Here is an 11,442-nt window from a genome sequence, read left to right on the forward strand (position 1 = left end):
AGCTGATATAATACATTATATGGTCCACCTATTCATAATAGCCCTCTTATTGTCTTTGAAATGCCAGTTAGTACAGTATTGAATACCTGTGAGTTGAGAGACAGTCAAAAACTAAACTGGAAAAAAGAGATTTCCTCCTTAGAGCTGGGACCTCTTTCTTCCTGAGTTCAGTACATTCAATAAGATCCTGCAAGCAGAGTACTTATCTCCAGAAGGTGTCCCTGATGTGTCTCCATGGCATTATGGCAGTGTGTGTGTGTGTGTGTGTGTGTGTGTGTGTGATGGGTGGGTGATGGATGCAGAGGTGGATGCTATTACTGCTAATATTAATGCTCTTTCATAATGGAGTTGGCACAGTTAATGAGCATGGGAGCCAAGGAATCCAAATCTTTGGTAGCCAGCGTTGGTGACAGACATCTTCAGAAATTTTTGCCTCCTGGCAGATCCCTGAACTCAGCTAGGGGGACTTTCAGGTGAATCTTCTAGTTGGCTTTGTTCAGATTACTTTATAAACCTCAGGATTCACATACCCACTTTTTTCTCCCCTGGACTCTGTATCATAATATTTTAAGCTCACTTGTTTTTCCAATGCCCTTGTGAGCTAGAACCTCATCTCAGAAATTCAGAGGTTATGTTCTTTCTCTTGGCCGTGCAATGACAGTGCTTTTTCAGTTAGATTTGGAGAAAAAATTCAAGATACATCTGAAAAGAGACAGAGAAGTTATGATAAAAGAAAAAATATATGTCAGAAGACTTACTTTGGAGTTTGACTGTAAAAGTTCCTAAGTCAAGATCCTTGTCTCACATTTCTTAGTCCTCTATTCCTTACTTCCATCTCTGCGTCCATTCACCCAGCAGATTCTAAACCATGTTACCTGAACACAAATTGAACTAATTCATCAGCTTAGGAACACCATAACCTGGATATGATTGGGGGCTAATGGAAACATTATGGAAAAGTTAAAGTCATCAATGACATTTCTTGAATTCTCTAAAGACACTCTGCAGTGCAGTGACTAAAAGCATGAGCCCCGGGGGTGCCTGGGTGGCTCTGTTGGATAAGCATCTGACTCTAGGTTTTGGCTCAGGTCATGATCTCACAATTTGTGAGATTGAGCCGACATCAGGCTCTGCGCTGACAATGAGGAGCCTACTTGAGATTCTCTCTCTCTCTCTCTCTCTCTCTCGCTCTCTCTCTGTTCTCCCATCTCCCACTCATGCATGTGCTCTCTCTCCCTCAAAATAAATAAATAAAATTAAAAAAAAACACATGAACCCTGTAGCTGGGCTGCAGGGGGTGAAGTTCCTATCCCCACACTTATTAGCTGTGTGTTCCATACCTATGGTCTCTAAATCTCAGGTCCCCATCTATAAAACAGAGATGGTGATGTCAGTATTTAGTTTACAGGGTTTTTAGGGATTGCATGTAAAAGTGCATGCTGAGATCTTAGTATTGTGTGTGGCACCTATGAATAACCAGGTATTTGTATGAATCCTGTGTTTCTGGTGCTTTGACATCTGGAGCCTTATGGATCCTGGAGAGATTACTCCTCCCAGGACTAGCCAATTCCTAAAGATAATACATGACTCACCTGAGAGGGTGCCTTTTCTACATGGCAACTAACTAATTCAGAACCCAAGCCCTCACCTCTCCTCTGTTGGGTTCTTACACTCAGGACTACTATTCCTCTACCTTAATTATCCGAGGGATGGGGATCAGACAATTGAGGACAACCTTTAAGCCCCAGAGCTCACTGAAATTATTCAAACCGGTCAGCCCTAACCCTGATTTCCCTGGCTCACCCATTCCTTCCTATGAAAACCGCAAGAAAGGCTCTTGCCCATTATTCCCTCTGCTTCCCAGCTGACCCTGGTGCTTCCCCTTGTGACATCTATCAGAGTGGTGTGGCTGCTCCTCTTGGGAACTGTGAGCAACAAACCATCTTTTCTTTTCTTTCTTTTTTTTTTAAATATGAAATATATTGTCAAATTGGTTTCCATACAACACCCAGTGCTCATCCCAACAGGTGCCCCCCTCAGTGCCCATCTTTTCAATAGAAATCATCTCCTTGCCTGTTGGCTGTCCTATACCTGAATAATAATAAAATTGACATTTTAGGACCATACTTAAACATTATTGTTGTTGTTGTTGTTATTATTATTATTATATGCTAATAGGGAGGACTTAACACCAATTTGTTACCCTATAGATAAATGTCTTCATATAGGTAATTTGTCAAGGGAGGAAAAAAAACCAGATGTTGGATTTTTGCTTAGAAAATCAGAGGACTTTGAAACAAGGAGATTTTAATTCTAGATTTAAGTCTGTTACCCAATTTTACTTGAGAAAGTATCACAGATTTTGTGTCACAGATTGTTTGCTTTTAAAATAAAAGAAAATAGGTATGCCTGGGTGGCTCAGTTGGTTGTGTCTGACTCTTGTTGATTTTGGCTCAGGTCATGATCTTACAGTTGTGGGTTTGAGCCCTGTGTTGGGCTCCATGCTGAGTATTGAGCCTGCTTGGGATTCTCTCTCTCTCTGCCCCTCCTGTTCTCACATGTGCTCACACATGCACTCACTGTCTCAAAATAAACATTTAATAAAATAAAGTAGACAAAATAATACAATCAGATTGATAAAAGCATCGTTATAAAAGGATACAATGAGAATGGCTAGGGAAAGGTTTTGAAAACACAAGATGGGAAATATTATGTTACATAGGGAAATCAGTGACCCAATTTGACAAAGAATAAAAAGCCATCCCATTTCCATTGATAAAGTAATGTTGTATATCATCTCAATCATTAATGCAAGAAAAATAATGAGGAAAAGCTATTATGGAGGCGACATCTAGGGAAATACATGCTAAACTATAAATGAACAATGCCTGTGATGAATTATGCATGATTTTAAATTAGTTAATGAAATAGATTCATATTAAATGATAATGAAGGATTTCTGGTTCTGGTTTTGAATTCCATACTGAAGTAAATCCCTGTGCTAGAATTTCTCCTGACAGCCATGGCTGTGTAAGTCTCTCCATGTGGCCTGTTCAGTGTGTCCTCCATAATGAGGAAGAAGGACATTGGACGTGCTGACACGCTGTAATATGGGAGTGAGGCTATGGGTGGGTAACGGATTGAAATGTGGAGAAAGAGCCTAGCATGTAGGCCCTTGCTTAGAATGGGTATTTTCTGCCAAGTAATTTACAGCTCAGTCTCCACATGGCCTTAGAGTGGGGCTCTGTTTTCTCCTTAAAGGATCTGACCTCTTCTAGCCAATTACCCCTGTGGTCTATCTTTTTTGATGGTTCTTTAGCTTCTAGCATTTTGTTTTGGATGGTTCATCTTTTCCTTGCTTTGTGGCCAGTTAGCTCAGCTGGTGGCAATGAGGGCATCACTCAGTCCTGGAGGCAGCAGGGAGGGTCTTTGGTCATTTGGCAATTTGTTTTCCATGGCTGGAGCCACCTTTCAAGCTTAGTTGCAAGAATAGTGGACTTTTTTTCTTTTTTTGAATACCTACTAAATATCACGAGCTTCATATGCATTCTCTGAATGAATCCCTATAATTCTCCTTTGAGCTGAGTGTTTTATAGTCACATTTTTCTAGTCAAGAGATCTGGACTCATGGAGGACAAGTGGTTTGGCCAAGGTGTCATACCTAGTAAATGACACAGCTAGAAAATGAGATCAGAGCTATCTCACTTCAACCCCTGTGCTCTTATCCGGTGATTACTTCTCAAATGTTCACCTGGTCACAGGAGAACATGGGCAGGAATAGAACTCTACGCATTAGAAACACTGAGCACCACTAGAAAAACTCCAAGTATCTTTTTTTTTTTTTTTTTTTTTTTTAATTTTATTTTTGGGACAGAGAGAGACAGAGCACGAACGGGGGAGGGGCAGAGAGAGAGGGAGACACAGAATCGGAAACAGGCTCCAGGCTCCGAGCCATCAGCCCAGAGCCCGACGCGGGGCTCGAACTCACGGACCGTGAGATCGTGACCTGGCTGAAGTCGGACGCTTAACCGACTGCGCCACCCAGGCGCCCCAAACTCCAAGTATCTTGTCTACTTATTGCTTTGTCTTTATGTGTGAAACATGGCACATTCATGTTTGGCTCTGTGTATTTGTGCCCTAATCTCTTTCCTGATCTTGCTAGAGGTTAAAAACAACCAATTGACCAATCAAACAACTGCTCATTCTAGTAAATTAAAAGCATCCTCTGTGAGGGGAATGAATACCTCACACACCCCAGACTTTTTCTTGCTACTGTTGAGGTAACATTTACCTCTTCAAGGATGTATACCTTTCTCATGTCCAGGTTTGGACACAGTACAGCTCATAGACAGGAATTTCTGGTTGTCTCTTTGGATCCTCTGGTCCTGTTCCAAGATTAAGTTAAATTTCTTTACCTAATTGTATGACCTGGTGACCTACAACCAGGAATTGCTATGTACCAATTTTCTAAACCACCCTTGTTTGGCAGTTAACATTTAAGGCAAGGTATTACTGGCTCACCATTTCTGTTTGTACACTGTGTCCTGTGAACCTTCTGAGGTCATGTTCCTTTTTGGTTTCTCCAACACCTTACATAATGAATGGTCCATACGAGATGCTCCTGTGAACCTGCTGAGGTCATGTTCCTTTTTGGTTTCTCCAACACCTTACATAATGAATGGTCTATACTAGATGCTCAGTAAATACTGTTACTTTAGTCCCCCTGACATCCACTGGGGAGATTTGGGAAGCTTCACAAGTTCATCACCTGAGGTGTGTCTAAGTACTAACTTAACATAGATAACAAATTTCAGGTTATAGTAAATTTAAAACTTTTCCATAGCAACATTGCTTGCATAACTCAAGCTGCTGAAGCTGTCTATATTTGTTGCTTAGTGGACAATACCTTATTCTAGTCAAGGGAGATGATCTCAGTTGAATTGAAGAATAAAGAATTCTGACTTTGATGATCATGGAATCTCAGACTGCTTACCCCCTTCTTTGTCCCACTATATATTCTTGCCCACGTGTGTCCTGCGTGTTAAGCTTCTTAGGGATTAAACAAAATGCCTTCGTTTGCATGTACTTGGCTGTATGACTGTCTCAAAATCCATGTTCAATGTGTATCTAATGCTCTTAGTTCTTTACTGTTTATATATACATGGGCAGAAGTAAAAGCATCACTTATCTAAGGAGTAAATGATTTGGTTTTCCCACTTTGCTCCTTTCAGAATGAAGAAATCAAGCAAAGGCTTTTTGAAGATTATCCTGGAAGCCAAATCAAAGTCAAGTGGCTCTCATTAGCAATTATAATAATCCAAATTATAATAATCAAGTAATTTTCCATTAGGTCCATGAATTCAGGAAAGGGTCTATCTTTAATTGATACCATGTGGTTGTTAAATTTTCCCTTGAATTGAGCATATAAAAGTAGATTTTGTTTCCCCAGGGTTTCTGAAGGAGATTGGGTGGGATAGAAGCTAGCTTTTTCTTTCTGGTTTATTATTTATGTGGTCTGTGTGCATTTTCCCTCTCAATCTTTCATAGACACCTACTAACTGATTCCCTGTTGTACTATGGCTAAAGCCTGTGATTAATGTAATTTTAAAATAATTAATAGAACAGACACACTGATGACACCCCAGTTTTTTGTTACCTTTTCATACCCTGCAGTTGATAAATCTACTCCGCATGCACTCTTGCTAGAATCATACATTGGGAAACTTTATGACCTCATTTTAGGATGATTTCTTTAAGATATTCTATTTGAAACTCCTAAAAAAATGCCTCTGAACATAATGTTTTCACTCAGCATGTGTATTATTAATTTTTGAAAATGCGACCTCCAAAACCTATTACATTTGTCACACTGTGATGGAAACATTTACTCCTGGAGATGGTGTTTAGGCCATAAAGGCAAGCAGCCTCCAAAGCGGTGCTATTATCATTGTCTTATCTATGTGTACCTCTTCTCCTGCCAGCCACCAGCTTCCATCAAGTTAGAAAGTACACAAGGTGATGACAACACTAAGTTTTGCAGAGGTTCATTTTGGGAGTTGGCATTTTGTTTGAGCCCTTGCCCACTGCACAAGTCAGTTCAGGCAGCCATAACAAAATGCCATAGACCAGGTGGCTTGACCAACAGGAGTTGACTTTTCATAGTTCTGGAGACTGGGAAGTCCAAGATCACAGTGCCAGCTGATTTGGGTCCCTGGTGAGGGCTCTCTTCCTGGATTGTAGATGGCCACCTTCTCACTGTGTGCTCACACGAGGTGGGGAGAGAATGAGAGAGAGAGAGAAAGAGAGAGAGAGAGAGAGAGAGAGAGAGAGAGAGAGCGCTAGCAAATTCTTTGGTGTCTTTTTTTTTGTTAGGGTATTAAATCCTATTACGAGGCCTCATCTTTTTAAAAAAATTGTTTTAAGTTTATTTATTTTAAGAGAGAAAGAGAGAGAGTTAACAGGCAAGGGACAGAGAGAGAGAGAGAGAGAGGGAGAGAGAGAATACCAAGCAGTTTCCATGCTGTCATTTCAGAGCCCAACATGAGGCTCCAACTCATGAACTGTGAGATCATAACCTGAGCTGAAATCAAGAGTCAGACACTTAACCAACTGAGACACCCAGGCGCCCCTCAAAAAGATGTTCTAGGCTCATCTTGTATTTCCTCCTAAGAGCCCTATCTCCAGATACCATCACATTAGGGATTAGGGCTTCAATATAAGGATTTTGAAGGAATACAATTCAGTTAATAGCACCTACTCTAACTGTTACAGCCATCACAAAGGGCTAATCTTTCAGGGAAACATGAATGTGAACTCAGCTCCAACCTTTCACCCAGGCTTTGCCTCCTCTGCTCTCTTCATGTAATCAGGCTTCCAAACTGTTGTCATTCTCTTTGTCTCTACCTGTGCTCAGGCTACTCCCTGTGCTGGACTTTCTCCCTGTCCCATCATGCAGCATACATCCACATGTCCACATTCTCCCTATCATCCAAAATATATCTCAAATACCACCCCTTCTGCAAAACATTTTCTGCTTCTCATAACCAGAAATCATGAATTCACACTTTGGTGTCCCCGGCCTCTTTGATGTGCACTCTCAAGGCATCTGCACCCCAGGGAGGGGAAGTCCCTCATGTAACAGCAAGGCCTTGGAGGTCAGAGAATCAAAAATACAGAAAATAAGAAAATAAAGTTAATGACACCTTCCTTTGCTGGAAGCTTGCCTCAAATAACCCCACTGGCAAGGATGCCCATTGGGGAGATCAGGAATGAGCATTTGAGATTGTTTGTAAAATCGGGGCACCTGGTTGGCTCAGTCAATTAAGTGTCCAACTCTTGATTTTGGCTCAGGTCATGATCTCAAGGTTGGTGAGTTCGAGCCTCACATCAGGCTCTGTGCTGACAACCTGGAACCTGTTTGGGATTCTCTCTCTCCCTCTCTCTGCCCTTACCCCGTTTGTGCTTGCACAGTCTCTCTCTCAAAATAAATAAGTAAATTTAAGGAAAAAAAAAAGGAGGTGCACCTGGGTGGTTCAGTCAGTTAAGCTTCCAACTTCGGCTTAGTTCATGATCTCACAGCTTGTGAGTTTGAACCCTGTGTCTGGCTCTGTTCTGACAGCTCAGAGCCTGGAGCCTGCTTCAGATTCTGGGTCTCCCTCTTTGTCTACCCCTCTCCTGTTTGTGCTCTGTCTCTCTCTCAAAAATCAATAAACATTAAAAAATTAAAAAAAAAAAAGAAAAAGGAACCATAAGTGAAATCAAAATGTCAGGCCTTGGTAAGAGTAAGGTGGGCAGGCTGCGATGGGAAGGTCATTAAGAGACATTCTTCAGTCCTTGTAATTGCTCTCTGTGCCCTCTTCTCCCTCTGCTACTTCTCTCTCCACTTCTCATGGACTGCTTTGCCTGCCACTCTAGATTTCTCTTCCTCGTAGGCTTTCCCTACTTGTGTTATATCTTCCATGTATATGCCCCCTCTGATGCCTCATGGCCCCATTGTAACTGTGTCCTTTCCTGATAAAATCTCTCAGATGCTAAGGATCCCCTGATTCTCTCCTTATACCACAGTTTGCATTCCTAGGAGGGGACTGTGTTTGGCTCCATACAAACCTGGTAGAGCCAAGATTGTGGTACCTGGGTGTACTGGCAGTTCTTCCAGAAGCTGTGGTGGGTATGGCAGGGCCTAGAATTAATGTGTGTCATTGATATTGATTTTAAGAGGAGGGAAGACATGGGGGCACCTGGGTAGCTCAGGCAGTTTAGTGTTCAACTCTTGATTCTGGCTCAGGTCATGATCCCCACAGTGTGCTCCATGCTGAGCATGGAGCCTGTTTAAGATTCTCTCTCTCTCTCTCTCTCTCTCTCTCTCTCTCTCCCTCTGCCCCTCCCCTGCTCATGCTCTCTCTCTCTCTCGATCTGTCTGAAAAAAAAAAAAAAGGTACCCTCAAGGAGCATCCACCAGAAGAGAGGATATGGTCCATCTGAACAATGTGATTCATGTGAAAAAGTTCTGTCCAAAATAGCAAAGTGACATATAGATAACGTTCCTTTACTTGTGACGACATTAGTAATAATAGTGACAATAACATCTATCGTGTACATAGTACTTATTAAATGCTAGAAAATTGTTCTAAGTGCCTTATGTATATTTTCTCATTTACTCCTCAAAGCAACCTTTTCAGGAAGGTTTTGTTAATATAATTATTTTATAGATGATAAAACTGAGGCAAAGATGGGTTAAGTAACTGGCCCAAGGACACATGGGTAATGACAGAACTAAGATTCAAAACTAGGAATTCTGGCTTGACTGTCCGTGCTAATAACCACTATACTTTGCTTCTACTTTAAGTGGACAATGTGTTCCATATTCTTCCAGTGTGACATATCAGACTTTCAGAATACCGAAAACTTGGGCATTAAGCGATTCAGTAGTGCATGCAAATCATTTTACTTGATATGTAACTTGTCTGAAAGTTATTAATATTATTACTGCCAGCAAGTGGCTTTAGTCTAGGGAAAGAATACATGCTTATAAGATTGCAAATGTGATGTGATTCATATGCATGGTTGACATGTTTAGAGCCCGTCATAGCTTTGTGTGAATGGACTTTTGGGAAGGTACGTGGTTTTCCTCGTGACTCAGGCTACCCCTACCCCAGAAAGTCTGAGAGCTGCCATATACACAGGATTCACTTCCTTCTTGATGGAGAGCAACACAGTCTTCCATGGGGAAACTATTAGATTAACATGCCATAGAAAATTTACTTTTGTGAAATTTCACTGAACCAGAAACAGTTTCAACCCTACCTAGTTCAAACAAAAAAAGCTCTCCAGTTTGAGCCCAAAGAACCAGATGGTGAACTAGTACATTTTATGCATGTTGCTGATCAAGTATGTTTTCCACAATCTTGGCAGCGAGGGGATACCACTGATAGGGTAAATATGTCACTGATAATTTGTCAGTTTGCCCTACTAATGACAGAAACTGTAACTATCAAAATGATTAAAAAATTATCTAAGCAATAGCTGTCAACCCCGAAATTTTGAAGACCATCTTTGCCATAGAACATGCATGGGGTCAGCAACTACAGTATGAATTCTTCTAGATCTTAGTGGGTACCTACCCCTTGGCTACATGTAATTTCCACTGATGGCTTATAAGAAGAACGCTGTGGGTTTAATGCCTTTCTTACAAGGGTATATATGGAAAACAAAGATAAGGCTTCCATTGACATTTTTTTTATCGTGTTCGAGATATATTTATTTTCATTACTGTATTCTTTTCTTATTATTTGTAAGAATGTTCCAAATCTAATATGCAGGGCAAAATTATTATTCAAAAAGAATTGTCTCCATTTTATTGAACCAAGATGTAATGTGACCTTTTAGAAGAGAACAGACCCCCATCCCGTGTTTTGTTTGTTTGCTTCATGCACAAAATGAATGCGGTTGTGTCCCTTGAACAAAGCAAGAGATGCACACAGCCACCTCAGGAAATAGACTGAGTTGAAAGATTTACAAATATAGTGCAGCCCAAGGAAAGATAAATTGTTGATGATACGGCCTCAGAAGCTGAGTCAACAAAGTTGGGAGTCAAAGAAAAAAGATACACATTTATAGCAGAAAACAAAGAGAGAAAAATCCCTATCTTGAAAGTCACCCCCTTAATATTGAGTAATTGTTAACAGTCTACTTGCTGAAACCCACAATTCTTTGGCAATATTTTAGTATATTCCAGAGAAATCACCGAGATCTGCTGTGCATACTCTTCTACTTCGGCTCCTTCCCAACTGGCCAGATTTCTCCCTTTTATTTATGAATTTGATTAAAATGTTAACAAAAACTATAGCTAAACTCAAATAATGCACTGGTCTGGGAATAAGGCGTACAAACTGCAAATAAATGTATTCAGTAAGATATTAGGATCTTGCATCAGAAGTATGTGTTAAAATATGACGGTGCTGCCCCTGTGAAAAGGAAATGGTTTTGTTACTTTATTTACCGATTAGGTTTTATTGCAGGCTGTATTATATTCTGACAGTTCTGTAGTGAAAGTGTATTCTGATGCCACTTAGGACGGCAGAGTGGTGCTAAATTTCTCAGAGAACAGAATAAAACTGCTCGGAAAACCTATGTTTAAGTCATGTGTGGTTTGTCCAGTTTGATTCAGAAGTGACTTTGCCTCAAAAGGAAAAAGTGCAATTCCATGAAAGAGGAATGATAAATATTTTTTACCTCTTTCAAAATTTCATTTATTTATTTATTTTGAGAGAGAGAGGGAGAGAGCACAGACATGTGAATGGGGGAGGGGCAGAGAGAGAAGGAGAGAGAGAATCCCAAGCAGGCTCTGCACTGCCAGTGCAGAGCCCAACACAGGACTTGAACTCACGAACCATAACATCGTGACCAGAGCAGAAATCAAGAGTCAGATGCTTAGTTGACTGAGCCACCCAGGTACCCCAGGAATAATATTTTTTTTTAAAAAAAAGGGAAGAGGAGTTAAAAAACATGGCTTTCAGTATTACATGTCAATTATATCTCAATAAAACTGGAAAATGAAGAATAGAAAGAATAAATCCATGACTTTGACTTTTTAGAGAGAAAAGTGTGGCAGACAATGGGAGAAATCAAAAGTTGGGCAGCAAGCAGTCTTTGTCCTGCAGGAAGCGCCCACTGGTGTGTGGGGTGTGGGGTGCAGGATCGTGGCTTCTCATTTGCCTTAGGGGTCCTCTGGGGGCACTTGGAAGGGGCTCCAGTACCACCAACATGTATAAAACCTTGGATTGAGTAACTTGTTCGGTGAGTGTTCCAGAGGATGAGCAAACGTTTCTAATAAATTTTAACTGGATAAATGAGTGATGTCTTGCAATACGAGTCTTACATGATGCTGAATGTCACATGATCACAACTGAGCCAACAGTTCATGCAATTCACTTTGATATACGA

General features: G+C 40.8%; 1 long non-coding RNA gene across 1 annotated transcript in view; it reads left to right on the plus strand.

Moving 5' to 3' along the window:
- LOC131516867 (uncharacterized) overlaps nucleotides 1-11,442 on the plus strand; it is a 206,319-nt gene that overhangs the window by 175,051 nt on the left and 19,826 nt on the right. The window lies entirely within an intron of this gene.

The sequence above is a fragment of the Neofelis nebulosa genome, chromosome 1 (genome assembly GCF_028018385.1).
Source record: "Neofelis nebulosa isolate mNeoNeb1 chromosome 1, mNeoNeb1.pri, whole genome shotgun sequence".
Taxonomy (NCBI): Eukaryota; Metazoa; Chordata; class Mammalia; order Carnivora; family Felidae; genus Neofelis; species Neofelis nebulosa.